The sequence below is a fragment of the Loxodonta africana genome, unplaced genomic scaffold (genome assembly GCF_030014295.1).
Source record: "Loxodonta africana isolate mLoxAfr1 unplaced genomic scaffold, mLoxAfr1.hap2 scaffold_439, whole genome shotgun sequence".
NCBI lineage: Eukaryota > Metazoa > Chordata > Mammalia > Proboscidea > Elephantidae > Loxodonta > Loxodonta africana.
The window spans coordinates 90,233-118,191 of NW_026975154.1; the positions used below are offsets into that span (position 1 = coordinate 90,233).

General features: G+C 42.7%; 1 long non-coding RNA gene across 4 annotated transcripts in view; it reads left to right on the forward strand.

Moving 5' to 3' along the window:
- The window catches only part of LOC135229679 (uncharacterized), a 97,125-nt gene extending 81,228 nt beyond the window's left edge, over nucleotides 1–15,897 (forward strand). For 2 of the 4 annotated variants that reach the window (XR_010320359.1, XR_010320357.1), the window contains exon 4: nucleotides 11,628–15,579. This is a non-coding gene — a long non-coding RNA (uncharacterized LOC135229679). The other 2 variants (XR_010320358.1, XR_010320360.1) reach the window with 2 other exon arrangements.
- Nucleotides 15,898–27,959: the final 12,062 nt, after the last annotated feature.

Here is a 27,959-nt window from a genome sequence, read left to right on the forward strand (position 1 = left end):
CTGGACTGAGCGTGGCAGCTGCCTCTCCAGCAGCTCTTCAAAGAAGACCCGGCAGCTGAAGCCCTGGCTCACACCATGCTCCGCGTGGGCCACGAGGGCCTCCCGGGACTGGAACACGCGGCAGCAGGCCACGCAGCGGAAGCCGTGCTCACGGGTCACCAGCCACTCCGGGGTGGTTGCGCGGGGTCTCTCCCCATGCTCCTCCCGTTGGTCAGTGGGCTCCTGGGTACAGGTCTGGGGCCCCTCCTGCCAGGGCTCCAGGTTGCTGACCAGGGACTCAGTGTTGGCCAGACTTGGGGCAGAGCCGATGGTGCTCTCCTCAGAGAGCTCGGCCTCAAAGACCTGGGGCATCTTGCCCACGGGGTCAAAGGAGGTTTTGGTCTGCCAGGCGACCGCCACCCCCTTGACCGTGCGCACCTTGGTGAAATATGCGCACCTGACCCATGGCTTTCCTGGGGCAGCCCCGTAGCTGGAGGAGTGAGAGGGCTGCTCGGTGGAAGATGAAGGATAAGAATTCTGAGATTGTTTTGGAATCTTCCTTGGCCTGGAGCTTCGACTTTTTTCTTGGTATGTTGCTGACTGTTGCGCATTTTCCTCTTGGATAGAGACCTCTGAGAATAGAGAGTTAATTTACTTGAGCTTTCAGGGTCCTTATTCTCACCTGTGACCCCAAAGCTTTGGTCATAGGGACCCCTGGAGGCCTTTCCATCACCACATCCTCCACCTCTGCAGACCCCATGGTTTCTTTCTTCTTCCCCAGAGACCCACCACCCTTTGGGGGCACTGCTGTGGAAGACAAAGTCTCCATTGTAAAGTGGCACTGTTTATGATAGTTCATTTTTTAAGAAGTTATTTTTCTTTAATTCCACATTTATTGAATTCCAATGAATTTGTTCCTTTGGAACTTAGAAATGACCTCATTCCCATGAAGCTTCATAATAAATGTGTGACTTGATGTTTTGTATGCGGGTGATATTCTTAGTAAATTTGGAGGGTAAACACTCCAGAGCAATGGTAACCTCTTTTCATCCTCTTTTTACTGAAAGGCTTTTTATAGAGGAGGTATACGTAAAGAGAAGAATGTGTATATTTAGTTATGATTCTTACATGTATACCTCTTCCTTGCACCCCTATTAACCCAGCCACAGTAGAAGATGAAAATTGTTTTTCTCAGAATAGAAGCCCAGTCCTTAGTAGATGAAGTGAGGCAGAAAGAGATGGCCGTATCTGAGAACCTTGATGCGAGAACTTCAGATGGAGAACACACAACCTCCTCTCCTGTGTATGTCTCCGTGGGTTGTCTATGTCAACCTAAAGGTCTGTGTATGCTTCTGAATCTGTGGGAAGGACTGCAGAGTTCAGGATGCAGAAAGAGATGGAGCTAGGTTGGGTGCGTTGAATGGAGGGAAAGCTCGAGAGAGAGACAAGATTCAGAGAGGGAACATGCCAGCAGTTGGTTAGAAGGATACAGAGATCAAGGAGGGAGCAGAAAGCAGGGCTCAGCCACTGAAGGGCAGAATGGGGTAGCAACAAAGAAGACAAGGCGGGGGCACACTAGTCGGAGAAAGAATGGATAACTAAGAATGATAGCAGAAAATGAGTTTAGCTATAGTTGGAATTTTAAAATTCTTTCCTGCTAGACTTGGAAAACATCATGCTAAATGGAATAAGTTAGTATTTGCCCTAAGTATAGGGCAAATACTGTACAATGTGACTTATATGAAATAAGGAAATATATAGAAAGCAAAGATTATTGGTCATTGCCAGTTGTGGGCAGGGGTAAGGGGAAGTTTTTCCACTGGGGCATTGAGGTTATGTTAATGGTTGTAGAAGAGTTTGGAGACGGATATTGAGAATGGTTACATGACTTGAAGAATGTAATGAGTGTCACTGACTCATACATTAGAAATTATTCAATTACAAGAGAAAAAAAGATCTATACTATAGCTGTCTTTACCTAGAAGAATTGTTAAACCCTTAGGTAAAGATGGTCAGGAGACCTTGGAGGAGAAAGGAAATCCCTAGAGCTAGAGGGGCAGGGCCTTCCTGGACCTTCTTCTGCTTGAGTCCAGGCTGAGAACTGTGGCAGCTTACATTGACTGGGAACTCTGAATGAACGTGTGGTACTGTGCTCCATCACACCACCCTCTCCCAAAACCTCCTGATAAATTTGATATTTTGTTTTAATTCGCATGATATATTAATTCAGTCTCCTGAAAAAATTAAGTACAAGTCTTTGTAACCACCCTTCTCCCTGGTTCTATACCCACTGCCCCAGTTGCCCACCTGCGTTCTTTCCACTAACAGAGCAGGAGAGTTCACAAATCTGACTTGTCTGCTACTGTTATGGAAAGCCCCTCAGATGACAGTAGATTTCTATACTTCACTCACATATTTATTCCTTCATTTATTTATTCACAGTATAATTTCTTACTGTTTACTAATTGACAGGAAGTTTTTTCAGGTGAAAGCCTCAGTGATCCCTTGTGGTCCTTGTTTCCGGAGTGAATCAAACCTCTTGCTGCCCAGCACCCATCGCACAGACTGAATTTTTCTCCCACCCTTACCTTGGGCCTTAGAGAAAGGCCTCTTTCTCATGTATTGCTGCTCCATTCTGGCTGGGTGAAGATGAACCACGAAGGATGGTCACCGGCAAGATGTTTCTCCTCCTCCCACGTAGAGATGATGTCCCAAACTCTCACAAGTTGGGGACCTTGATTTAGGCAGAACCGTTTGTAATTTGGTATCCAAAGTCGCTCTCCCACAGGAGACCTCAGACCCACAACCTCTCCAAAGAGCAGTTAGGATCTGAGTGAGCACCAAGGTTTCCAGTAACCCTTGTGTGACATCATCGCTGACATCGCTCAGTTCCAAGGGCCCAGGTTGAATCTAAACAGCGCACTAGGAAAAAACATGGCAACTGTTGTGGGAGAGGATAGGAGGCTGGGAGGAGGGAAATTGTATCTTAAAAATGAATTGAGATGTTCACTTAAAGAAGTCAATATCCAAGAGGAAGGAAACTGTGAGTTGAGGGAATAGAAGAGTATAATGAGTCGCTGTTTCTCCCAAACCTCTTCTCTGGCCCTGCATCAAATCTCTCCAGCTCTAGAAACACAATGTCCACTCTGAACACCTCTCAGGCCTCCTTTGCCACTTAGGCTTCACACAGGCTGTTCCCTCTGACTAGTAGACATACTCTCCCTTCAGTTGACTGGTTCCTCCTCCATGGTACCCAGTCTGTGCTCCTGCTTTATGTATTCAGAGCACCTAGTAATCCTCCATCATAGCACTGAGTCATAGGAGATGCTCATTTTCCAATTTGTGTCTTCCAAATGGGTTGTAAATAACTTGGGAACAAAGATGAGGTCTGCCTCATATTTGGCAGTCCCAGAAAGTGAGACAGAGCCCCACCCATAGGAGATACTCAATGTATATCTATTGATTAGATAAAAGAAGATTCTTCCAAAAGACTCACCCTTCGTAGCCATCCGTGCAGAATGGAGTTTTCGGTCTGTTGCCTGGAGGTACTATCACTCAGTGGTGGTGTCTACGCCACTCTCTCTTGACCTCCTGACTCTAAACCGTGTGAAGCCTCTTGGCCTGTCCACATGCTTCTCCCTTGGAGCCACTCAAAAGGGTAGGATTACATCATCACAGAAAAGCACTGAGACTCCAGACGTCTATGGTCAACCTGCCTGGGAGGCTTAGGAGAGCCCTCGGGGAAAGGTCCACTGTCCTCTGCTTGATCTCCTTTTTTGTCCAGGGGGCAATTAGGAAAGGAACAAGTAAATTGTTGAAACATTTTAAGGCAGGGTTTGGGAAGTTGTGCTTGGTAGGTAGAGGAGAGCCTGAGGATTTGAAGGAAAATGAAAGATGTCAACATGGGAGCAGAGGGCTCGTTTTCTGTGAGTACAGATGGTAGAATGTGGGCAAGTGGTTGGAAATATAAAAAAAAAGAAAATCTCCTAACCATCCACTCGTATTTCAAAATTTAGGTCAAACATCACTTCCTGGTGGGAGCCTTTCCAACCCTACACCTGGTAGAATTTCCCATCCTGCTGCATACTCTATTGTATTTAAGAAATGCTTCTGCCACAACTAGGGACAAACTTGATTGCATTTACATGTTGTGATGGATAGCAAAAATGGCCACATGTTCTAATATGTATGTACCCATACATATTATATGACTTATAGCTCCCTTTCTCAAGAGCAAGATTCTTCCTCCACTCCTTGAATTTGGACTGATCTATGATTGCTTTGGTCTTTGGGACAGTACAAAGACTAATAGAAGCAGAGACCAGATATAATCAGACACATCATGGCGTGCTCTCTTACCAAAAACCAAACCCATCACTCTCAAGTATATTCTAACTCATAGTGACCCTGAAAGACAGAGTAGAACTGCCCCATAGGATTTCCAAGGCTGTCATCTTTACAGAAGGAGAGTGCCATGTCTTTCTTCCACAGAGCAGCTGGTGGGTACAAACTGATTACCTTTCCTTTAGCAACTGAGCCCTTAACCACTGCACCACCAGGGCTCCTCCTTGCCCTCTTGCTGCTCTTCAAACACTGAGAACCCATGGGAACAGCCCAGGCCACCCTAATAAATGACAAGAGATCATTAGAGAGAGAATCCAGCTGAGAAGAATTCAGACCCTCTGCCCTCCCGCTGACATTGTGGCTGATTCCGGATACATGAGGGAGCCCAGCCGAGAGCGGCTGAGTCTGCCCCAGACCAGAAGAACCCCAAACTGCCAACCCGCAAAGCTGTGAGCGAAGTAACTGCTTGTTCTTTTAAGGCACTTCATTTTTGGGTCATTTGTTATACAGCAATTGATAACTGGTTTGTTAACTGGGCTGTTTCTCTCTCGAGACTGCAAGGAATCTTTTCTTAATCATTTCTGTATCAACGGTATCTGGCAGAGGGTTGTTCCTGTAGTCACATAATTTAAAAGTTTCTGTCATTATGTTTTAATTTTGTTTTATAAATAAGATATGGCTGGATTTGCAAGTCTAAGCTGAGTGTACATGTTTTTTCCTAAGGTATTAATCCCTTTTTCTTGCTATTACTCATACATTTAGACATAATTCCCATATTATACTTCATATTCACTGTTCTTTTTTTTGTTATTATTCTGCCTTTCCTGTTTCTTTTTTTATTGGAATGATGAAATTTTCTTTTTCCTTCTAGCTATTTGAAAGCTGTATTTTTAATTCCTGTTCTTTCATAGTAAACATGAGATCTTTGAACATTTTAATATTTGGTATATTGTATCAAGTTCATATCTCAGTTCTCCTCTCAAACAGTAATTTTTTGCTAGCTGCCATTGAGGTGACTCCGACTAATGGTGAACTTAGGTACCACAGAACTAAAGGTTGCCAGGTCCTGTGTCATCCTCACAAGTGCCAGCAATTTAGATTCCATCATTATGGCTAATGTATCAGTCCATCTCACCAAGGGTCTCCTACAGCCTTGTTGGCCTTCTTCTTCACCAACCACGATATCCTCCTCTAGGACTGATTAATCTGTCCTGATGACATGTCCAAAGCAAGTGAATTGGACAGTATTCTCTTGTGATCTGTAAGGTTTGAATTGTCTAATTTTCAGAAATAAATCTCCAGGTCTTTCTTCTTAGTCTGTCTTAGTCTTGAAGCTCCCCTGAAACCTGTCCACCATGGATAACTCTGTTGGTATTTAAAATACTGGTGGCCTAGCTTCCAGCATCATAGCAACGTCCAAACCACCACAGTACAGCAAACTAAGAGACAGGCAGCGAGCTGAACAGGGTATTGTTGTTGTTAGGTGTCATCAGGTCAGTTCTAATTTATCGTGACCCTATATACAGCAGAACAAAACACTGGCCAGTCTTGTGCCATCCTCACACTTGTTATTATGCTAGAGCCCATTGTTGCAGCCACTGTGTCAATCCAACTCACTGAGGGTCTTCCTCTTTTTCACTGTCTACTTTACCAAGCATAATGTCCTTCTCCAGGGCCTGGTCTCCCCTGATAACATGTCCAAAGTATGTGATACAAACACTCACCATCTGTGCTTGTAAGGAATATTCTGGCTGTACTTCTTCCAAGACAGATTTGTTTGTTCTTCTGGCAGTCTATGGTATATTCAATATTGTTCACCAACACCATAATTCAAAGGCAGCACTTCTTCTTCGGTTTCCCTTATTCATTGTCCAGCTTTCACATGCATATGAGGCGTTTGAAAATGTCATGGCTTGTGTCATACACACCTTAGCCTTCAGAGTGACATCTCTGCTTCTCACCACCTTGAAGAGTTCTTTTGCAGCAGATTTGCAATACATCATTTGATTCCTTGATTGCTGCTTCCATGAGCATGGACTGGGGAACCAAATAAAATGAGATCCTTGATAACTTCAATTTTTTCTCTGTTTATCATGGTGTTGCTTATTGGTCCAGTTGTGAAGATTTTTGTTTTCTTTATGTTGAGGTGCAACCCATACTGAAGGTTGTAGTCTTTGATATTCACCGCTAAGTGCTTCAGGTCCTCTTCACTTTCACCAAGTTTGTGTTATCTGCATATCGTAGGTTGTTAATGAATCTTCCTCTAAACCTAATGCCACGTTCTTCTTCATAGAGTGCAGCTTTTTGGATTATTTGCTCAGCATACAGATTGAATAAATGTGATGAAAGGATAGAACCCTGACACAAACTATTCCTGATTTTAAACTACATAGTACCCCTTGTTCTCTCTGAAAAACTGCCTCTTGGTCTATGTACAGGTTTCACATGAGCAAATTTAAGTGTTCTAGAATTTCCGTTCTTTGAAGTGTTATCCATAATTTGTTATGATTCACACAGTATAATGCCATTTCATAGTCAATAAAACGCATGGAAACATCTTTCTGGTATTCTGGTATTCTCTGCTTTCAGCCCAGATCCATCAGACATCAGTAATGATATTCCTCATTCCATATCCTCTTCTGAATCTGACTTGAATTTCTGTTGCAACTTCTTTTTAATGATCTTCAGCAAAATTTTACTGAGTTTTGATATTAATGATATTGTTTGATAGTTTCTGAATTTTGTTGAATCACTTTCTTTCGAATGTGCACAAACATGGATCTCTTCCAATCGGATGGCTAGATTATTCGGCCAGTGCTGCATCTGTTTGTTGAAACATCTCAATTGGTACCTGTCAGTTCTTGGAGTCTTGTTTTTTGCCAATGCCTTCAGTGAAGTGTGGACTTCTTCCTTCAATACCATCAGTTCTTGATGACATGCTACCTCCTGAAATGGATGAACATCGACCCATGCTTTTGTGTGTGTGTGTGTGTGTGTGTCTGTGTCTGTGTGTCTGTGCAGTGACCCTGTGTATTCTTTCCATCTTATTTTGATGCTTCCTGTGTTGTTCAATATTTTGCCTGTATAATCCTTCACTATTGCATCTCGAGACTTGGATTTTTTCTTCAGTTCCTTTAGCTTGAGAGATGCCAAGCATGTTCTTCCCTTTTGTTTTTCTAACGCCAAGTCTTTGCACATGTCATTATCATACTTTGTCTTCTCGAGCCGCCCTTTGAAATCTTCTCTTCAGCTCTTCTACTTCCTCATTTCTTTCATTTCCTTTAGCTACTTTACGTTCAAGAGCAAGTTTCAGAGTATCTCTGACATTCATATTGGTCTTTTCTTTCAGTATAAGGGCTGTATTAGAGGGTACCATCATTTTTATAACTTGCAAGTATCCTCTGTCAGGGCAGTTATTGACTGTAGCTGCACACCACCTAGTTCTTCTGGTTTTAGGCTGATGGCGTCTCTGGTTTATGTGGCCATTAAGGGAAGACCTTTTATTCAAAGAATTATACTTAGAGCAAAATTTGTATATTTATGTATAATTTAAAGCTTCTCCTTTAAGATTGCCTTTCCCTGAACAGAAAGCTCTCACCATGTCATTATGGGAAATACTCTTTCAGTGTGAGGCAGAAAGAGATGTCCATATTTGAGAGTCCGATGGTACAAATCTCAGTAGCCAAGACACAACCACATCAACTGTGTGTGTGGGTGGGTTGTATATGTGAACATAAGGGTCTGTATTTTCCTGAGTATGAAGGTAGGATTGGCGAGTTAAGGAAGAAAGAGATGGAAGCATCTTGGGAGTGGAGTGCAAACTCCGTGACAGAAGTTGCAGCAAGGGATCTCTCAAGAGGGTTTTAGAGGCCAGTTAGAAACCTAGGAAGCAAAAGGAAATAGGGCCAGTGGAGGGCAGCACTACAGTAGTGGTGGGGGGTAGCAAAAATAATGGTAGTGGAGAGGGCAACAAAACTGCCCTGAAAGGAGTGGCAAATTAAAGATCCTAGACAAAATTCAGGTTAAGAAAAGTAGGAATGTAAAAAAATTCTATAGCTCTCTTTGCTGTGAGAGTTTTTTTAGGCCCTTCGGGAGATGTGGGGAGAAGACATAGGAGGAGAAGGGGAGTTCCTGAATCTAGGGGAGGAGTCTGCAAGCCATCTTCTGCCCTCAATGATGTGGGCTCTGGGCTCCTTCAACTTCTCACTCCCAGAACCTCCTGAAATATTTTCTTAATTCTTCACATAGTACATTAATATCATGTCATTAGAAAATATAATAAGTACGCTTCTCTCTAACCACCCTTTCCCCCATCCTATACTCTCTGCCCTAGTTGGCCACTGGCTTCCTTCCTTTCCACCAGGTACAGATCCTAAACAACAGAGTGCCTGGAAAGCTCTCGAACTCCCAATGAATTCTGTAGCTTGATCCCTCACTTATTCCTACATTTCTTATTGATATAAGAATTTGGTTAATTGCCCACCAAATGACAGGAAATGCTTTCTCAGGACGCTCCTTCTTATGACCTTATCCATTCCCAATTCCTTCATCTTGTCCTATCATGGCTCTCTTTTCTGGTGGAAACCAGACCCTTTGTTCCATAACACACATCAGTCTGGGACAATTTTTCCTCTCACCCTTATCTAGAGTCTTAGAGAAAGGCCTCTTCCTTCTGTATCACTGTTTCCTCCTCTCTGGGTGAAGAAGTTCAATCATAATGATGTTCTGAAGGATCTTTATCCCTTTTCCCAGTTCTTCACGATGCATGACCGTTTGGTGACTTGGGGACCCCGGTTTAGTCCGGAATTTCCGTGATAGAGTAGTTTCAGATGCTCTCCCACAGGACCTCAGATCGACACCCTCTCCAAAAGAGTAGGTGAGATCAGCGTGAACTTCCATAACCCTGTGTGACATCATTCCTGACATTGCTTAGTTCCATGGGCCCGCTTTAAACAGAAACACAGCAAAAACAAAAATATGAAACAGTTCAAGTAGGAGCTTGAATACTGCCAGTCCCAGACTGGGAAAAGGGGGCTTAGATATAAAAAAGGAATTGCAACTTTTCTCTGCACTCCATGTCGTTACTATCCCTTGGTGGGGAGAGAGAGAGTACAGGGAATCGTTACAGTGTGATCAGGAGTTGATTTGCCCAAAACTTCTCATTTGACTCTCTTGGAATCATGTCTCTCCAGCCCTGGTCATACAATGTCCACTCTGAACACCTCTCAGGTCTCCTTAGCCTCTGAGGCTTCACACAGGCTCTTCCCCGTGACTAGAAGATTTTCTCTCCCATCCCATCTTATGGCCTACTCTCTGGTGAAGCATGGTGGTTAAGAGAACTGACCCCATTGGAACAGATTGGGCTTATGAGCTCACCATAAAATGCTAAGACTCAGGAATTTGTGGTCAGCCAGAATGGGAGGTTTAGGAGTTGACTTGGGGAAAGTCCATGACCTCTGCATCTTCCAGGCTCTGCTTTCACTCTGGAGCCCATATAGAAAAGGAGCTGGTAAATGGAAGCAGCATTTGAGGAAGCAATTAAGAACGTTGGGGTGGTGATGACTTCTCAGAGGAAAATAACAGTTTCAACAGGGAAATGCTAGGGTCTACTCTTGTATGACTCCAAACTATAAATAGGGACGAGTGGTTGGAAAACAGTAGAACAAAAGATGATCTGCATCTGGTCACAAATGTACCAAATGCCTCAGTGGCTTCAGCCTGTCTCCTCAGACTTCTCTCTGGAGAAGACATGGGGCTTCCTGGACCCGGGCCTTTTTTCACCCCTTAACTATCCAATCATATTCCCAACTTGGTTGAGGCATCAGTTCCTGGTTGTGCTCTTCCCTAAATATCCTCCTGGTAGATTTGTTCACTTCTTGCTCCCTACTCCATTGTACCTGCAAAACCCTTTACCACAGTATAAAACACAATTGCATTTACCTGTTGTGGTTGATGTAAGAAATGTCTACACATTTATCCTCTCTCTGTGCCCATGCCTTCTATGAGACTCTGGAGCGCCTTTCATTAGCAGTAGGAGTCTTTCTCCATCCCTTAGTTGGGGCTGACATTATTGTTTTGGACATTGGGATGGTAGAAAACCTGATAAAATGAGAGAGTTGGAAGACTTTACATTGAGACTTCCCTTTTGTTGCTCTTAAACCCTGAGAACTCATGGGAACATCCTCAGGCTAGCCTGCTAGATGATGGAAGACCAATGGAGGGAGGATCTAGTGGTTTCACTGACTTGATGTTATGAACTGGCTCCCAGCTACCTGGAAGCAAATTGTAGACACATGAGGAAGCCGTGTTGTGAGCCACTGACGCTGACCCAGATCAGAAGAGCTCCAAACTGACAACTTGAAAGATTGTGAGCTGGTAAATTGTTGCTCTTTTAAGACACGACAATTTGGGGTCATTTGTTACAGAGCAATACATGACTGATACAACTGTTAACTTGGCTGTTTCTCTCACCAGGCATTGAGGGAAATTCTCTGAGTCATTTCATCATCAAGAGCAACTGCCATAGGGTCTCACATGTAGCTATTGTATAGTAAATCTTTGGTGGCTCCATGGATGAATGAATAATATGAACCGTAACTGTGAATCTGCACAAATTCATGTGTGCAAGAAAACATGATATTTCTTTCAATCAACTGAATTCCAACTCAGAGCTCTTGGCTTACAAAATTGGGGTGAAATTTTAACCTTACTTATTTTTAGGGCTTTGTTTTTTTTTCCGTGTTGGTTTATTTTTAGGGTGCCCCTCACCCAGATATGCAGTAATTCCTGGAGTCTAATGAAGGACCAAGGTTTGGAGAAGAGCTTTAACACACTCATTGCCCCAGTCTATGTGGGTGATCTCTCTAGAAGCATTGCCTCTGCAGCTTCCTTTCCCAGCTGGAGCATGAGAACGTTGGCAGGGCTGGGAACGCCATAAGGGAGTCTGTCTACTTACGTGCCTGCATCACCCTTTGAGGTGCTGCCACTTACCCCAGGGCTTTATCAAGAAGCAGACCTCACCCCTTCCTAATGTCTAGGACTCTGCTGTCTGACTCCCACTCTTCCCCTGGGTTCCAGTTCACTCACTGTGATTAATCCAGTGAGCTGAGGCTTTTACCATAGACTCTTCAGAGTCTCCAGGCTTCAGGGATTCAACTCTGTGAGTCCAACTACCTCTCTGAAATGAGGTAGGGAAGGAAAGAAAATGCAGAAAGATTTTATGTTGAATTTAATGTTTCAATAAAATTTCTTGCCCTGCGTTTTCAAAGGGTCCTGCCTAACGGTTCCCTCTGTTCTCTTACAAGATGCAGGACGATGAGGAGGGAATGTTTGTTGTGTCATAATCTGTGGAAGGATGCAAAGTGCACATGGGGTTCGTTACTCCTGATGCTCACACTATTGCAGCCCACCTACTGGGAAATTACCGTAAGTGTTGCTGAGTCCCTCACACATCCACACTGAACAGCTTTCGGATTCTCATAAGCAGGAGTTATTTGTGTCCTAAGATGAGCCACTCCTTGGAAGCCCTACCCTGTCCTATAGGGTCGCTGTGAGTCGGAATCAACTGCATGGCAAGAGTGTTTTTTTTGGAGAGGGGTTGATATTAGCTGCAGAATAATGTTTAAAAAAATGCTGACAGAGTAGCAGGTGAAACCAACACAATGAAACTGAAATGAAATCTCTTTTTCACACTTATCGACCCCACAGTGCCTTCGAAGTGTGTACTTTTCACTGGGTTTAGAGGAAAGAGAGAACTCTTCACGAGAGAGACACAGCTTGGGACACCTCCAAAATCACACGCCTCCTCCCTGATGTTAGGTAACATTCCATGCTGTTTGGCTGGTTTATCATCTGACTGCTCCACACAAATAGAAGGCCCGTGCAGGCAGGAGCTTCTCTGCTGTGTTGCAAGAGTATCCTGGTTCCTAGCACCTAAGAAGCACTCAAAACTGATTTGAGTGAATGAATGAGTGGGTGGGTTTTTATAAAAACCATGGTACTGCTCTCTTTATGTAGTTACAATAGTGAAAACAGGGATAAGGGAATGGAGACTAGTACTTGTATAACTTAAAGTTATATAAAATGAGAACAGAACTTCTATAATGAAGAGAGAGACAAAAATAAAGTGTACTAACTGAATGTACCCCCTTCACTTTGGTTGGAAAGAGACATGGTAAAGTTGGGTTGTTTTTCCCCTACTGATTTATAAGTTCTATATATTGAATTGAAAAGTTAGTCTTTTAGGAGTCAGAAATATTTCTATTGAGAGATAATTCACCCGCCATAACATTGCCCTTTGAAATGTGCACAATTCTGTGGTTGTTAGTATATGGACAGAGTTGTGCAACAATCACCACTGTCTAGCTTCACGATATTTTCAGTGCCCTGTAAATAAATGCCCTACATATTAGTAGTCATCCTCATTATTCCTTTCGTCCAAGACGTAGCAACCACTAATCTACTTTCTGTCTGTGTTGGTTTGTCTGTTCTGGACATCTCATATAAATGGAGTCACGCACCATGCGGTCATTTCTGTTTGGCTTCTTTCACTTAGCATAACGTTCTCAAAGTTTGTCCATATTGTTGCATGTATTTTAATGACTAATATTCCAGTCTACGAATATACCACAGCTTGTCTATCAGTTCATGACATTTGGATTCTCTCCATATTTTGGGTATTTATGAATAATGCTGCTATGAAAATTCTTTTGTAAGTTGTTATGTGAACATGCTTCAGCTCTCCTGGGTACATACCTAGGAGTGGAATTGCTATGCATGGTAACTCTATGTTTAACTTTCTGAGCAAGTACTTAACTGTTTTCCAAACTGATTGGATCGTGTCACATGTCCACCAGCAATGTATGAGGGTTCCAGTTTCTCCACATCCTCACCACATATGTTGTCCATCCTATTGATTTGAGCCATCTTAGTGGTTTTGAAATAATAGTGCGTTTTGGTTTTGATTCGCATTTCCCTAATGACTAATGAGGTTGAGCTTCTTTTCATGTGATTATTGACCATTTCTATATCTTCTTTGGAGAAATGTCTAGTCAAATCCTTAGCCTGCAATTTTTTTTTTCAGCTTTTTGCCTGTATTTTTGCTTTCTTCATATAGTTTTTGCTATGCCAAAGATCTGTATCTATATCTTACCAGTTTTAGCCTTCACAGCTTTGGGATTTTTAGAAAATCTTTCTCTTTTACCAATAAAAAGCAAAACAAAATCTCTCATAGTTTCTTCTGAAATTTTTATGGTGGCATATTTTACTTTTAAGTATGTGATCCTTTTGGAATTTTTTTTCCTGCAAGCTATGAGAAAAAGGATGAAAATATTTTTACAGGTGATCTAAATGATTACCAAATTGCTGCAAACATTCCTTTTTGCCTTTTTGCATAAGCCATATCTTAACTGCATTTTCCCATATTCCATATAGAAAAGCATTTTTACAGAAGGAGGCCCGCCATTCCCAGCCATTTCATTTTAAGATTTTGCTTTGCTGCAATAGAAATCCCTTCTATTCCTTTTCTACACACCTGTTGTCATAGCCAATAAAAATTTTGTGTGAGTAGGACTCCTGTGAATTTATAAGATGAGGTTGAATTTTATAACTGGTTCCATGTGGTGCAGCCCAGCAGAAGGACAGACAGAAGCAGTAGCTCCAGAGGGAACAGAAGCTATAAGCACATGAGCCTCTAGAGATTTGCTCTTGAATTTCAGAGAAAGCTCTAGACTTTTCTATATAAACATATTATATATGGCCATCACCTTAGAACAGACAGAGAATAATGCTTTGAATGTGAAGCATTCAGGACAGAACTGGAGAAAAATGTAGAACAATCTTCTAACTCACAAAAAAAACACCAGACTTACTGACTTGACAGGGATTGGAGAAACCCTGAGTGTATGGACCCCAGATATCCTTTGAGGTCAATAATGAAGTCGCTCATGAGGTTCACCCTTCAGCCAAAGATTAGACAGGCCCATAAAACGAAATGAGGCTCCAGCAGCATACTAGCCCAGGAACAAGGACTAGAAGGTAGAAGAGGACAGGAAAGCTGGTAATAGGGAACCTAAGTTGAAGAAGAGAGAGTGTCGACATGTCATGGGGTTGGTAACCGTTGTTATAAAACAATATATGTACTAGCTGTTTAGTAAGAAGCTAGTTTGTTCTGTAAACCTTCATCTAAAGAAAAATTTAAAAAGTTAGGCTTTCAGAATGAGAGTGTTCATTCCTTAGAAGTATGTGCTTTGTTGAACATATCTACCCATTTCTATTGGGTATGTATCTAGAAGTAGAATTGCTGGGTCGTAGGATACATGTGTGTTCACAGCTTTAGTAGATATGGCCAAAGCATTTTTAAAGTGGTTGTACCAAATTACACTTTCACTAGCAGTAAATTAGAGATCCCTTTGCTCCATGCTCTACCTAGTAGTTGGTATTTTCCATCTTTTTCATTTTAGCCATTCTGGTGTGTGGGGGATAGTATCACATTGTGACATTTTGTTAAGAGTTTCTCTGATAACTAATGAATGTATGTTGGCCATACAGAAATCTTTTCAAGTATTTCCTCATCTATTGGACTTTTTTTTTGTTTTTGCTTTATAAACGGTTCTTTATATATTCTAGAACCAAGTCCATAGTAGGACATAGGTATTGCAAATAACTTCTGCTACCATACGAATTCACCCTTGTGGCTTGTCAAGAGCTTTCAGATTCAGAAACCTGCCTTTTATAAGAACAGGCAAATGTATAGTAACGAAAGTTTATTAGGGGTTAACGGGGCAGGAGGGAGGAAATAAAGCAGTGTTATTGCATACAGAGCACGGAGTTTCAGTTTATGGTGGTGGAAAAATCCCATTGATAAGGGTAAGTTTGCACAGCTGATTAATGTAATTGCTGTCAATAGCTTGTACACCTGTACAACTTGTTCACTTGGCAAAGGTTGTGTGCAATATTTACAGCAGCAACAAAAATGAGCAGCTTCTGAGGCAACATTATAGTCTGCAATTGATGAGATGTATTCTTTTATTATACTTTTCTCAGTTTTCTGGTTTGTTAACATGTGACTGTTAAAATCAAAGATAATAAAGCGTTTGCATGATGAAAGTGGTAACAATGTCTATTCCACCCATTGTGTCCCTCTGAAGCTTAAATGAGGAACTACATGCCACTAGCAGTCGCCCAGCCTTACTTGGCACTCAGGAAATATTTCATTTCTCCCACTCCTCTGGCTCACGGTCTTCTCCCCTTGTTTATTTGCTCTTTTCTCTTTCCAGCTGGCTGCATGTGACCACCAGGCTTCCTGACTCCATCATTCTGCTTTCCATACCAATGTTATTGTAACCTTGGGATCTTGGGCAGTGGTGAAAGTTACACACTGTCCCTGCCATTAGGAAGGGGACAAGCCAGTGCGGGTGGGAGGGGCAGTGGGGAAATTCGGCCTAGAGAAAGGACAGGCCACCTTCCAGGAACCACACTGGCCTTCAGAGAGCTTTGTTGGCTGTGGTTCACCTGGCCAGCTTGTAGGCGTCAGGGTGCCCTAGGGCTCGGTGCTTAGTTCTCTCTATTGACACCCTCTGTCTAGAATGACTCAGTGAGTCCACTGCTGTCTATCTGTAGCTAAAGATGCCAGCTTTGTAGCTCTAGTCAAATTCCTCCTGGGTGCAGACTCGTATATTCAAATGTCAGCCTAACTCTCTGTATCGACCTCTTTTGTAAAATGGGCATTATAATGGCACATTCCTCATAGGACTATCATGCAGAGCAAAACTCTTAAGGAGAAGCTTTTACAAGAGCCCCTGACACCAGTGCATGTGCTCAGTAAGTGTTAGCTGTTAGTATTATTACCTGACATCTCCACGTGGACGTCTGACAGCTATGCCATGTTATCAAGGCCATGAAGCAAGTCTTGGTCCCAAACCCATTCCACCCGTATCAATTTCTCAAGGCTACAGTGATGGGAGTCTGTGTGTTTTTCCACATAATGGACATGGTTAAAAAGGTTGACCAGGTCCTTCATAATAAGTTGCTCCAAAGTTCATATGGGTGACCATTGATACAAGTTACAGTCAACTAATATAGAAAAAAAAACAGAACCACTCTCAGCAGCTCATGCTTGGACTCTCAGTCCAGAATGTCTGGTGAGGGCACTATTATGGACTGAATTGTATAACCCCAAAAGGTATGTTGAAATCCTAACCACTGTACCTGTAAATGTGACCTAATTTAGAAATAGGGGATTTTTAAAATTATGTTAATAAGGCCATACCAGTGTAGGGTGGGTCCTAGACCTAGTCCCTTCTGAGTTATAAAAACAGCAGAATAGACACAGACAGGAGCAGATGCATCTACAAGGCCAGGAACACAAAGGGTGGCTGGAAGCTGCTAGAAGCTGAAGTAGACATGAGCCGTGCCCTGAATTCAGACTTCGAGCCTCTCCTGAACTGTAAGAAAATAAATTTCTGTTCTTTAAAGCCACTCAGTTGTGTTATTTTTTTCTTATGGCGGCACTAGGTAACTAACACACATATCTGTGCTTATAAATCCAGCCTAGGGTAAAATAGTGCTCTCCCCTCCTTGTCTAGCCCACCTGGATCCTGCTGTTTCCCTATCAGTGTCCTCTGCTTTCACTAAGCTACAAAAGAGCCGGCTTGATGCTGAGGCATAGAAATTCACTTTATTTTTTACTTTGTATTTATGATTAACTAGTATTAATTCTAATGTTTTCTATGGCTTTTAAAAATTTCCTGTGAAGACATTCGTATAATCTATGAATAATAACAGTTATACTTTTTCTTGTCATTTCGTTCTAGCTTCGACCTCCATTGTTAAATATTTCATAGAAATAATAAGAGAAAGCATCCTTGTTTTATTGCTAATTAATTTTAAAGAGAATGTCCCACATTTCGCCATGAACTATCATGCTAGTTGTAGTTTTCCAAGTTTGGGAACTCCTTTTTTTGTTCCTAGTTTGCTCAGAGTTCTTATGTCTCAGTGTGATTGGATTTTATCACTACTTTTCGCCATCTCTTTATGTGAGCCTTGTCTTTTCTTCCTTAACCTACACATGTGGTGGATTAAGTTATTAAATGTTTAATGTTCACTCGATTGCATGCTGACAATAAACCCCCTTGATCGTGGCGTATTACATGGTTTACACTTGTCTGGAGTTCTTTGCCAGCATTTTATGTAGGGTTTTGCATCTCAATTACTTATACCTTTCTTTTCTAATTCGGTATCAATATTAAAGTAGTCTTAGGGATCAAGTTGGAGAGCATCTCATATTTTTCTCTTCTTTGGTGACTATGTACAAGATTAAGATGATCTGTTTTTTGCATGTTTGCTGGAACTTGCCTGAAAGTGGTCTCCCAAACCTGAAACCATTTGGCCATCGAGTTGATTCCTTCTTCTTAGGGAGATCTTGAACTACTGACCCATTTTGTATAGTGATTAAAGGCCATTTCTGGTGCCAATTTACTTAGAAAAATTTTCACTGCATGTTGTAGACTGCTAGGATGTCATCATTAAATATTACGCGGTTATCACTGTTTTCAGCCTCATCCAGGCCAATTAATCAATCCCAGATTTTCCATTTTCCGGAAGTCACGCTGCGTATCTACTCCTGGTACCAGTTCCCTTATCTAAGACTTATTTGCAAAGAAACATACAACCAAGCCTCCTTTGAGTCTATGATGTGAGAATACAGTCAGTCCCACATAATGTGACACCTTTGTAATTGTTCTTTTTAAGTGTTTCACATTTACTTTTTTTTTTTCATTTCCCACCTATCTAGCAGTTTTAAAGTTGTGCATTTCAGGTTGAGGTCATTAGCTGGATTGACTCTGCGGGGCGGTGCGGTGCCCAGTTGCATCTGGGCATCAAGAAAAGGCGCCTCTAGAACTAGGAGGCCTGAGGCGGAGGGTGGGTGGTTGGGGGGTGGGGGCGGGGCAGGGCTGCACAGAGAGGGGCGCCCTGGGGGATGCGCGATGCCCAGGGCTGCCCCACCGCAAGCTCGCGGGCAGCAGGATGAAGCTGGCTTCAGGAGCCTTTTGCGACAGTCCCAGCCCACCCAGCCCTGCCCTGAACTCAGACCCACCAGGCTCACAGGTCGCACCAGAATAGGGGAAGCCTGAGGTCACAGAGAGCGAGACCCAGTGCACGCACCTGAGCCTGATCACAGCGCTTATGCTGGGATAGGAGGGCAGAGGAGGCATATGGGGACTTGGGTCCAGAGGATGACCCAGGAAAGGTGGGAGAGTTGAGGTCACCCTCTAACTCTGGGTCCGCACGTGGAGGCCCGAGGTTGCACTTCTGGGAGGAGAAGGCAAAGCCCCAGAGGCCACACTGTAGGTACACACACTGCACCCCCTTTCTCCCTCAGAAGGGCTCCCCAGGGAGGTCACCCCTAGTTTGGGGTGCAGCAGAGCCGACCCCGGTCAGGACTAGGGACTTTATTTCCTGCACTTTCACCACTGGCTTATAGTAGACTCCTTTCTCCATAGACTAAAGAAGAAATCATCAAAATAAGCTCAAAACTCCAGATTTGAGTTAAGGATCATAAATACAACTTCAGCGATAAATGCCTGTTTGGAGCCCAAGTTGCATTAAAAAAAAAAAAAAAATCCTGAACAAGACCCCAGAGGGAGTGATAGGAACCTCCCTCTTTTGCCACAGTCCCTCTGTGGCCCCAAGCTTTCTTATCTCCCACCTCCTAAGACTGTATCAACTGCTTTGAGAGTTTTAGAATAAAGATCCCCAGGAATATGGCTGCTCTCATTCAGTAAGGATTTCCCCAGTGCTGGACTAGACTAAATTCTGAGAATTCTCCAGAGGCTTCCGGGGCCTTCATACTGGATGGTCAACACACCAAGCTGCAGAGCTAATTCCTTTTTCCTGCAATTGGGCATGACCCCAGGGACATGACCCTGAGGGTGCTGACACTTCCTCAACCAATGACCCTCCCCCTGGGTTTCCCTCTGTCTGGGTCTCAGGATCAGTCAGGCCAACTTGTCCCCTCCAGAGAGTTTCTGTTGAAGGACACCTAAGCGGCACTATGGGTTTGTGCCCCCCACCCTGCAAACCTGCCTCCTCTGAGTGGGGTGAGGTGCTACTGAAACATTGAAACTAGCAGAAGCCACAGCCCATGGTGCTGGGAGAAAGCTGGGAGGGAGAGAGAAGTGGAGAGGCTATAAAGGCCCAGTTGTAAAGGTGAACTGGGGCCGGCCGGGATGCCCTGAAGCCAAAAAGCTGAATGGTCTCACACCTGCAGCTCCTGAGCCCATCTCTTCTTTCAATGGAGAAAGTCTTTCCCTGCTCTTACTCTGCTGGGCCGGAAGGGCCTTTGACTTTTAACATGAAGCAGCCTCCAGAGCCTCTTGGGGCAAGTGATGTCAAGGAGGCTCTGCCCAGTGCCCCCCCCACCCCTCCCACTTGTCAGAGCACCAGGAATTTCAGTCTTCCAGGTCCTGGGCTGATCTAGTGACTTATAACAGGATTCCACTGGAACTCGAAACTTTGGAAGATGGGAAATACTAAAAAAAAAAAAAAATTTTTCTTTTCTCTTCACACAGCTGAACACCTGGTTCCTGGTCTTACTATACAAGTTTCATAGAGGATGCGAAGAGGAGTTTGGGTTTGACACCTGACATCTTAGCAGTGGTTCCTGTTTGTTTGGGAGGGAAGTGGTAAAAAGAAGGCAGCATCTACTACTTCCTTTTCCATGAGTCTCAGAAAATCCTCCTGAAGACCCTCTCAGGTCCCAAGGACTGATGGGAAATCCCTTGGTTTATTCTTAAACTTTGCCCTTGAGGCATATTTTGTTGATGACCACATATAAAATATTGTCCTCTCAAGGATGCACTCTAATTCTTACCTAGACTTGATGCAGAATGAGTATATATGAAAACTAAAGTTGGTTCTTAAGCAAGGGATTATCTCTCAGAGAAGGTCCATGGGAAGGTTCATACCAACTTCTGTGGTACTGATATTGCTCCAAGGAGCCCTGGTGGTACAAAAGTTAAGTGCTCGGCTGCTAACCGAAATGTTAATTGTTTGAACCTACCCAGAGGCTCTAAGGAATAAAGATCTGGCAGCCTGCTCCCGTTAAAATTACACACCAGTAAACCCTATGGGGACAATTCTCCTTTCACACCAGGCCACGGTGACTCAGAAATCCCCTCGATGGCACCTAGCAAAAACAACAGGAAGACATTGCTCCCGATGTGCTTGAAATGCCTCTCTGGGGAAGGCCTTCAGAGCTGGCTCATGGCCACATGGGAATTGAGACTCATTTTTTTGTTTCCACGACTTATTTTGGGTCCAAAAATTTATTTTCCAGTTTATTCACCAGACTTGAATACAGCCAGCTCTCAGATATTGTCAAAATTAATTCCTTTCTCTAATAATGATTTGCCACCAAGAGTGTATTCCCAAGCATTTCCAAGAGACTGGAAAACCTTTCCAAAGAGGCATGTCCAGTGCCATGTTGTGCAGTGACTACAGTGTTGACATAGTATATTTATCCACATAGTTCCCACATTTTCTGCTTTCCTGAAATATGAATGAAATTCCAAGTCTACCACCTGAACCACTTTTCTCAGTGTTTCATTTAGCAGAAGTCTGGTGGTGATGAATTCTCTCAGTTTTCCATCCCCTGAGAATGGCATTACTTTTGCTTTACTCCCAAAGGTATGACTGGGTATAGAATTATATATCTATATAGATTAATATTTCCCTCTTTGTGTTGAAAAAATGTTGTTTCACAATCTTTTGGCTTCCATGGCTTCTGATAATGACTATAGAGTTATTTGAATTATTTTTCCCATTTGAAATGTGTTGTTTTCTGTCTAACTTCTTCCTGAGTATTTTCTTGGTCTTTGTTATTCTGCCATTGATTATGATATATCATATTTTTATGCAAATAATGCATGTTTTATATATATTTTTTCTTTTTTTGTCAACTGCATTTTCCCCCTCCCAGGTATTGTCATAAGCACAGTACGCCGTTTTCTTTTTTACATGTCACTGTAAAAGAATTCGTATAGTGTGCTTAAAATATTTTCATAATAATATGTTATTGCTGTATATAATTCCTTAAATTTAACTCATTGGGGTTTGCTGAGCTTCTTGAATCTGTAAGTTCATGTCTTTCACCAAATTTGGAAAGTGTTAGTATTTCTCCTAATACTTTTTTCTGCACCACACATTTTCTCCATGTCTTCTGGAGTTCCAATAAAGAAATAGGGTTTTGGTCTAGTTTTTGAGGCTCTGCTCATCTTTTTCTGTATTTTTTCTCTGTTTTCAGAATAAATATTTTCTATTGATCTACTTCCAACTCAGTTTTTTTCTCTGTCATCACCATTCTGCTTTTGAAACTATCAAATGAATTTTTCATTGCTAGCATTGCATTTTTAGCATGTAAAATTTTCATTTGCAAATAGCCACTATCTTTCCACGTATTTAAAAAATGTCCCTGATATTTCTTGGAGCATGATTAGAATAGCATTTTAAAATACGTGTCTTAAGATTTCAAAACTGTAAGTCTTGCTTAAATGTTATGGAAAAACAAAATGTTAATTTTGTTTTTTTTAGCATTCAATTGACCCAGATATGTTCATGCTGCAAGTTCTGTCCTGTTTTTGTATTCTGTGGCTCACATCTTTGTTCAATTTTTGAAGCCTTTGCGGTGATACTCGGGTCTAATCTACATGAGTGCCACCCAGACTGGAATCTTGATGGCGTTGTAACCCCTAGTGAGGCTCTTAAAGGATTTGATAGTGCTTCTTAGGGTCAGGGCAAGGCATATGCATCTGGGGGGATGGGTGGTGAACCAGGAGTTCATAGCAAGTTTGAAGAATCTCTTTCTTGTGCCGCTTCCTCTCTCTATTTCTCTGATGCTCTCTGAGCTCTGAAGGAGTGCTTTCTTGGCCCACTGGTAGGAATCCTGTGGCTTTAATCTCCTCATTCTGTCGTGCACATAAGCGACTGGTTCTGCCTATGGGGCCAAAATACTCCACAACCGGCCCAAAGGTTGGCAGCATGAGTCTGTCAAGAAGCGTCTCAGAAGACTAGCCTGGTGATCTGCTTTCGAAAAGTCACACCCTTTGAGGCAGAACTGACTAAATGCCAACAGCGGACAGGGAGAGAGAAAACGTAATGGAGCTTCCTCCACACTCTTGGGCCCTTACATACTCTGGTCAGAGAGAAGGAATCTGTTCTTCCAGAGTTTTAAGTTTCTTCCCACCTGCCGACTTGCCCACCTCTCTCCTTTATGGACCCTCTATCCCATTTGATATGAGAGAGTGCTTCTCTTGGAGCTGTTTCTGTGCACAGCTGGTATGCAGTTACATGATTTGGACTCATTTAATTTCAGCCTCTGGAATGTTTATACTTTATGTTCTGGTTTCCTACCACTGCCAACCACTTCCTTTGCAGAGTCCTGAGATAGCGGCCCATGCATTTGTCCAGATACTTAGTTGTCACATACCAGTATAGCCACTGGGGGAAGTGTTGGTTGTGGTAAGGGGGGGAGGGACTGTACACTGAAGGAGCTGCAAGATCTGGCTGCCTTGTGTGAGCAGGACGGGGGTGTGCTGAGGATGGGTGCTGAAGGTGCTGAGTCAAGGGGAGTTTAATATAAAGTTGGGTCAAGGACAGTTTGTTGATATGGGGGAACTCTCTCCTAACAAGGATTTATCGCCATAGCAAGGGCTCTAGAAATGGGTCTCGTAAGCTGTGGCATTGTTCTTCGATGCTTGAAAAGGCAATGGCCCACTATCTACGAAATAGAAATGCCAGACCTGCTGTGTCAGATGTGGGAAGATGAGGCAAAAGTCTCCAATATGTGGCCGTGGCAGAGTTAGTTTCTATAAGACCATTTCTTGGCAGTCCTGAAGGACACGCATTTCATCAAATAATAAGGAATGCAGAGATGAGGGGAGCAGCAACAACACTGAACTTACTGATATCTGTCTTCTCTAGGGGGTCCCTGGGTGCCACAAACAGTTCAGTGCTCAACTACCAGCTGAAAGGTTGGCAGTTTGAACCCACCGAGGGGTGCCTCAGAAGACAGGCCTGGTGATCTCCCTTCTAAAGGGTCACAGCCTTGGAAACCCTATTAAGCAGTTGTACGCTGCACACATGGGGTTGTCATCAGTTGGAAATGACTTGACAGCAACAAACGACAACAACAAACGACAACAATTCTCTATTGGCTGAGATTGTTCATGGGAGCTGGGCTACCTCATACCAATATAAGTAATGGGATCCCAGCCCAACAGAGGCCAGGTAGAAGTACTTAACTGTCAGAAACAAGTTGTGTGTGATTACAACAACGGTCAGCAGGTCAGAGTATTAGTTACCTATTGGGGCATAATAGACTATCCCCAAACTTAGCAGGATGAGAGATAAATGGAAAAATATTCAATTCATGCTGATAAATTTGGAACTAGACAAAGATTTTGGTAAGACTCAACATACTTTTAAGGTGAAGGTTAAACTAGAAAATTTAAATAACTGGTATAAGTATAAAAACAGATTTTCAAAATAATGATATAATTGCATACCCGAATAAAAGACAAATACATCAAAATCAAGGGTTTCTGTCCCATGTGGACATAAGAGACCTAAAATTAGCAAGGGTGGGAAAGGCTGGTCGTTCTCTTTCGCCTATTACTTGACTGTAGCAAACTGTGTCCAAAACTATAAAATATTTAGGGGAACATTGTTTTGACCGGAGCAGCGAAGGACATATATAAAGAAAACTAATGTATTAACGTAAATAAAACAAAACCTGAATATGTGCAAAAAATATGCCATATTTCCAAGTGGGAAGCCTTGTTAATCAAATGGAGGTTCCCAAAACTAACACATAAATGGATTGCATTTCCAATTAGAATATTCGGGTAGTTGTTTTTTAATTGTATACATTAATCATAAGCTACAAGTAGTACAATAGATAACAAAGAATGTTGTTGCTGGAGCCTTGGACAAGATGTTTGACTCAGCCATCCCGTCTGACTGCCCAGTAGGCCTTTATAGGCCGTAATCTTTATGGGAGCGGACCGCCAGGCCTTTCTCCCTCAGAGCCACTGGGTGGGTGCGACCTGGCAGCCTTTCTTTCAATTAGCAGTCAAGCACTTAACCACTGCAACACCAGGGCTGCATTACCAAAGAATAGACAAGAAAAACCTGAAATAACAGGATAGTAACAGGTGTCTACCTCATCAAGTAACAGAACAAATCAATATTACATAGCATACAAACTGACAGGTAGACAACTGAAATAGAAAACCTACTAGGAAATCACAGTAACTATTCATAAAAAAAAAAAAAGGTGGTGTGAAAATCATATTTATTTAATAAATGGTGCTGACTCAACTGATTGTTCTGGGGGACAAAGCTTGCAAAAATGTGATACACAAATCATAGATTTGGAAAATTATGTGAAATGTAGATGACCAGGATTAATAACAGTTTATATTTTACACAGAAGGATAAAAGTTAAGCACTTGAAAAATGAGCAGTGAATTCAAACAGATCGTTCACAGCAAATCCACATGCCCAATAAACATAGTCCAAGTTGCTCAAAAACACTGGTAAATAAGAAAATATCAAAGTCCCAGTGAAACTGGCACAATTTAAAAATCGACACCATCTATAGCTGGCTGGGCTGTGGGGAGAAGGAAGCCCTGAGACATGGCTGGAAAGGTGCTTTAGGACAGCCTATAGGGGAAAGACATGACCATGGCTCTGTACTTTTAACATTCTTTGAACTGGAAATCTCACTCTGTGGAGTCTACTCCACATAAGCGAATCCTGTACTATACAAAGGATGTTTATTATTGATGCTGACAAAACATTGACTGTCCATTGGTGGTGAAATGATAGAGAATATATGGTAGAGCTACATCATCAATAACATAGGGAGTCATTAGAATGAAAAAGAGTTGTAGTAGTTAAGTAGGAGAAATCTCTGTGAAGTATTATGGAAGTTTACTGAAAAAATCAAGGTGCAGAAAAGTATATATAAAATGAGCACATTTGGGTAGAACAATAACAATTGAACATATTTGAATACCTGTTTACATGTATGTGTGTGTATAAATGAACAGATGATGGTACATGTATGTGTGCGTGTGCTTTTTTAAGCAAGGATAAGATAGACTACTTACCATATGGTCGAAGTGCATTACCTTGGATTCACTTGTGGGAAAGAACAGGGGGTGGAAAGCTAGAACATGCAGGAAGAGTGGACTGAAAAAGCATGGGTGATAACGTGTTTCCATTTCACTAGTGTTATGTATGAGACAAACAAATCTGTCTTGAAAGAAGCCGGAATGTTCCTTAGAAGCAAGGATGGCTTTAGACATGTTATCAGAAGGGACCAGTTCCTGGAGAAGGACACCATGCTTGGTAAAGCAGAGGTCCAGCGAATAAGAGGAAGACCCTCAATGAGATTGACTGACACAGTGGCTACAACAGTGGGCTCAAATATAGCAACCATTATGAGGGTTCATAGAGAGATAGTATTGTTTTGTTGTGTTGTGCATAGGGTCGCTGTGAGTCAGAGCCAACTCGATAGCACTTAACAACATGTATAAGTCTAGATAAAGTGTACTAAAATTGTTATCATCTATTTAATTTATGTGTGTAACTTAGAAGACATAAAAATATAGTTAATGCTATATCTAATGACTTACAGAGAGTCAAGATAGAATGTCAAGGGAAAGAAGGGGCAAGAGCAATGTGGGTAGAGTGTGACCAAGTTTCCATAAAAGCAAACACCCCATCAGATCTACTTGTGTACCTGTGACTGTGTATACATGTCACAGCAGAGAAACCTAGGGAAGGATACACGTGTCTATTAACTTTGGATACCTTGGGGGAGCAGGAGCAAAATATGAGGGTGGGACTCTGCATGTTAACTTTTTCATTATACAAATTTGTATTTTTAGACATGTAATAAAAAAGAATTTCATAGCTTTGGAAATTAGTAAATGACATAGACATATATTTTTAAATAGGTGAAAATTCTCTATGACAGACAAAGGTTTTAATCACTGAAAGGAGAGCATACCACAGACAGTAATAATCACAATCAGTGGATTTCTTGCATGTTCTTGGAGCCAATGTGCTCTTCTGGTGTCTGTAACTAGAAATGACCAGAAATAATTTGGGGAAGTCAATCACCTCTTGCAAACACACGTCCACAGCTAAATGAAGGAGAATGGACACCATGTGCAATTCACTAGGTAACTCATGTGCCTCTAGAAGATTCTCTTTCCCGGATATGCTGCCACTACCTCCTCCCCACCTTGCCACACCGAATAACCCACCCTTGTGCATTCTAGGCCCTTTTCAGGACTGAGCTTAGATGACATCAACTGAGAAGATAGTTGATGAATAGAAGAGAGTTTGATGAAAAGATTTCAGAAAGCAGTACCTCCCCAACCAGCCTCTCCCCAACCTGGGAATGCCAACCTCTCCCACTCTGATACCTCTGAGAATCTCTGATTTTCCTTTTGGATCCTTAGGAGACTGCTGAATTCACCTGTCCTGAAAGCCTTCACTGCCCTCTACCTCTGACGCTGTTCCATGCAGGAGCTGTCTCTGTCACTCTGAGAAATCCACACAGGACAGCCTGTGGTTGGAGGTGCTCATTCTGGAGGTCCTGCCCTCCCTGCCTGTGTCCCGAAGGCTTCCTGTGACAGTAGAGGTCTCATCTTCCAGGGAGATGGCTACGCCCCTGTCATGTCCAGACCTGGGACCTGAAGCTACGGCTGAGATTTGGGCTTTTCTGTCCACTACTTAGTCTGGGCCTGAATCTGCCCTTCCCACCCTCACCTCTGATCACCTGTGTTCTTGCTGTTCTCTCTGGGTTTACAAGCCTGCCCTCTGCTTCTTTCATCTGAGTCAACCTTTTTCTTCAGTTCTTTGACCTCAGGACATGTCAGGTTAGACCACAGAAAGAAGAAAAAATATTAGCAAGTTTCATTAACATGTGGAAAACCTGAAAGAATAGCTTGATTTAGAGGAGAGGAAAAAGTTCCAAAGCTCTACTCCTTACCTTGGGACATGCTATACAGAAAATATCCTGCAAGCACTGGATCAACTCTTATCCAGAAATGGAAAACACCCAGGAGGATTTTGCTACACCAGCTCCCCCTTCCACTCCCCTAATCCTAATCGTAAACCCAAATTCACCCTGTGAGGACAGAAGACATGACCGGGGTGAGCTCCTTTTTCTCCACCCCGCCCTCCTGTCCTCCTCCCAAGCCCTGCTTCTTTCTCTGCCTGCAGGCTGCTGGGAAGGGACCCAGAGGCCTTGGTTTAGGGCTTTATGTTCACTGCTCACCTGCGGGCAGGTTCCGCTCAGTCTGCGGCTTCTCTGATTCCTTCTCCTGCAAAGAACTCAGTGACACCCCATGACCGTCACACCTCCCTTAGAGCTGTCCTTGCAGGGACCCCTCAGCCTCCCAAGTCCCACTGAAATCCCATTTCCCTTTCCCTACTTATGCTATGCTCATCCTCAGAGTTCTGAGACCTCATCATCCAGGTGAGGCCTGTCCTCTCCTCTTCTGGGCCAGTGGAGCCTCTGAGGGGACCTGGTGTCTGCGGTCAGCCATCTGGGGCTTCCT